General features: G+C 38.3%; 2 non-coding genes across 2 annotated transcripts; both read right to left on the reverse strand.

The window, feature by feature from the left end:
* Window positions 1–433: 433 nt before the first annotated feature.
* Window positions 434–506, reverse strand: TRNAV-CAC (transfer RNA valine (anticodon CAC)). The gene has a single exon. It is a non-coding gene; the product is annotated as a tRNA-Val (tRNA).
* Window positions 507–571: 65 nt separating this feature from the next.
* TRNAV-CAC (transfer RNA valine (anticodon CAC)) lies at window positions 572–644 on the reverse strand. The gene has a single exon. It is a non-coding gene; the product is annotated as a tRNA-Val (tRNA).
* Between the last annotated feature and the right edge of the window lie 2779 nt (window positions 645–3423).

Below are 3423 nucleotides of genomic sequence, written 5' to 3' on the forward strand. Positions count from 1 at the left end.
TATGATCTATTACTAATATTATTTGGAAGTATTAAGGAAATATTAGGCATTTAAGCACCATTTACAGTGGCTTTTAACATCTTTTTTTTGACAATCTGTTGAACTTCTAATATTACTTAGTTTAATGGTTTTAAAAGTAGGGAAAAAGTATGCTACCTATGTCACATCATTAAACCAAGTGAAGTGAAATAATTGTTAAATATTTATTATAACCACTACACCACAGACACGTGGTAAGTCTAAGTTTTCCAAGAGATCTAACTAATAATTATGTCCAATCACGATGGTTAAAACATGTATCTACCTGGGCTCGAACCTGGGACTTTCCGTGTGTGAAGCGGACGTGATAACCACTACACCATAAATACGTGGTAATACTGAGTTTTCCAAGAGATCTAGATAATTCAAGCGCCCAATCACGATGGTCAAAACATGTATCTACCAGGGCTTGAACCTGGGACCTTCCGCGTGTGAAGCGGACGTGATAACCACTGCACCATAGATACGTGGTAGCACTGAGTTTTCCAAGAGATCTAGCCAATTCTTATGTCCAATCACGATGGTCAATACATGTATCTACCAGGTCTCGAACCTGGGACCTTCCGCGTGTGAAGCGGACGTGATAACCACTGCACCATAGATATGTGGTAGCACTGAGTTTTCCAAGAGATCTAGCTTATTATTATGTCCAATCACGATGGTCAAAGCCGTACTTCTGTAATTAACTAAAATTAACATACTTAGACTTAATTGTTTTGATCAAACTGGCTGATAGCACACCCTGATTACTTAATTGTTAATTTAAGATAATTCCGAAAAGTATCTTCGCTGTAGTTTTTAAGTTATCGGTGGGGAAAAATCACGAAAAACCCATGTTAATCTCCATAGGAAATTAGCAAAAGCGGGTGAATATTATTTTAACGTTACAAAACGGTATCAAGTCATATCTACAAGGGCCTACCGGCCCTGTAGAATAGAAGTCTTCGCTTTCTTTCGTGTCTGGAGTAATTTTAATCACAACTATTTCTCTTAGTTTTAATGAGACTGGTAACAAGCGATTTTCCAGCTGATGAATAGCCCCCTTCCACCTGGACCTCTGTTGGGAGGGGGCATTCTAAAAATCCTGTTTCTTCTCAGCTTCTTGTGAACTACTAATTAAATGTTTATGAGGACCAGATTGAGAATTGTCGTCTAAAACAACAACAGGATCTTGTATCCCAGTTGTATTGTGTTTTAACGAAGCCGCTTTTGGTGACTTCAGATTTTCAAAAGAGAGGAGAGTCTGTTTTTCCTTGGATTTCTTACTTTTTTTGAGCATGCAGACCTTCAAGTGTCGGTAGTAATTAGATGCGCTAAAACCACCCGCTTTTGACTTAATAACAAAACACTTGGTTCCACATTTTAAGCAAGCAATTTTGTAATCTAATTTCCAGTTTTGAATTGACGTTTCTCCAGAATTGTTCTTCAATGAAACATGGAAAATCTCGTAATGCTTGAATTCTTTCAGAGCCAAATTATGCAACCCTTCCGGAGAATCAGTCGACATATAGCGTTTTACCTGTTTCCTTATTTGGCTAAGATCATTCTTAATTTGATCCTGGTTTTGAGGTCTTCGATCTTCAGGACTTGGTCCTTTATCTTCTGCCAAGTCCTTGGATATTTCTTGGTTATGGTTGTCTTTATGAGTTTCGTTGAGTTTCTGTGATGTGGAGTTCTCATGCTCCACCACTGTCACATCAGCGGCAATTTTGGCTCTTTTAACGGTTTTGTTTAATCCAAAGCTTACCCTGTTAAGGGCCTTCCGTTTCACCCCTTTATTTTCGGTAGAAGCCTGGTTTTTCGTGATATATAATTGTCTCTCCGAAGCAGCAACTTTGTTCTTAGCACTTTTACCCAGTGATTCCAGACTGTGCAAATGGCCCGGTAAAAATTTGAACTTATCCGGTTTCTTGTAAAATCTTCCAAACATTGAATAATTTTTAAGTTCCAGTTCTTCTTCAAACAATTCGTGGTATTCCGATATATATTTCTCCAACTTATCAAGTTCTGATGGCTCAGCTAATTTGGAAACAGATTCTAATGTATTATACCCTGTGTTGGACAAACACTGGTATAATTGACGGGGATGGCTAATTTTGAGCGTTGTTAGCACTGAGTCCAACGATATGTCTTTCAATGAATTTAAATCCGCCATCTTCATAAAAAACGCGCCCAATTTCCAATGTATTTTTCCTGAGTTTTTATTTCCCACACTAAGTTTAGCAGCACTCACTCTTGTAAACAAGAAATACACAATCGCAAAGTGGCATGAATGTGGGTAATGAACGTGCAAAACTTTGCCATCACCCCTTAGCGAAAAATGGTTTCGACTTCTTAACAAAACAAGACGGCCACGGCCAGATTAGAGCCCCATCGTTTGTAAGGCTCCAGCAATCAAGAACGTTTTACTTGTGAAACACTGTAGTTAGTACGCAAGCGTAAAAAGATATTCATTAGTATGCATGAATATACTCATAGTGCAAGTTATTTCTATACCAGAATATGAAGAACAGAGGTTGGCTTCCTGTCTAGGGTTGGTTTCCACACCCTCCCAAGTCTCACTGCTGTTCTGGTAGCCATATTGGGTAGTCTCAGCTTCATTCCTGCTTTAAACCCACCAATATGGCAGCGTAAATTATGTCACGAGACTCGGCTCCTCCTCCAACTGAAAGCTCTCTATAGTCGATTACAGAAAGTACGTTTCCCCAGGTGGGCGCGCGTAAGTGAAGAAAGCCCTCCGTCTCTACTTTTTCCCTCGACTAAATTTTTGGTATAGTGAACTTTCTCTTTTATTTCGATTTCAGGGGTGGGGTCGGGCTTACTGATAATTCAAAGGGTTTCTAAGAAGTTCCTTTCTATACGTTCCAACAACTTCGGGTGTCAGAACCCAGTAGCGTCGGTGTTATAAACTTAGGTTTTTCCTTCGCTGTAAAGAGACAAATTGTAAAATCGTGGAAAGTTTTGCCAAAACGGAGCACTATTGCTATTTTTGAGCCCCTAGCGAAAAATTTTGTATACTTTTTTCTCCTTTCCTGCGACGGAAAAACCACTCATGAAGTGAGATGTCCAAACAATATGTGGAAGGGGAACTTTTGTGAGATTCGGTTCATTCTTATAGTAACCACGAAAGCGTGTACAGGCACTATGAGCACAGAAAATTCTCCACAGTCTCAAGGTATGATATAAAATAAAAAAAATTTATTTAACTTGTTTTTAATTGAGCCCGCGAGATAAATATATAGCATATATATACAGCATAAATAACTTCACTACGGCAAATTTAGAAGAAAATTTGTAAAATTGACGTGTTTCAGTAATTGATACTCTTAGTTTTGTGAATAGATTAATAATCGTAAATCATTTTAATTAAAGGTAGGGTGAAGT

The sequence above is a fragment of the Phalangium opilio genome, unplaced genomic scaffold, assembly GCF_054372755.1.
Source record: "Phalangium opilio isolate 3A_F unplaced genomic scaffold, DU_Popi_V2 ptg000101l_1, whole genome shotgun sequence".
Taxonomy (NCBI): Eukaryota; Metazoa; Arthropoda; class Arachnida; order Opiliones; family Phalangiidae; genus Phalangium; species Phalangium opilio.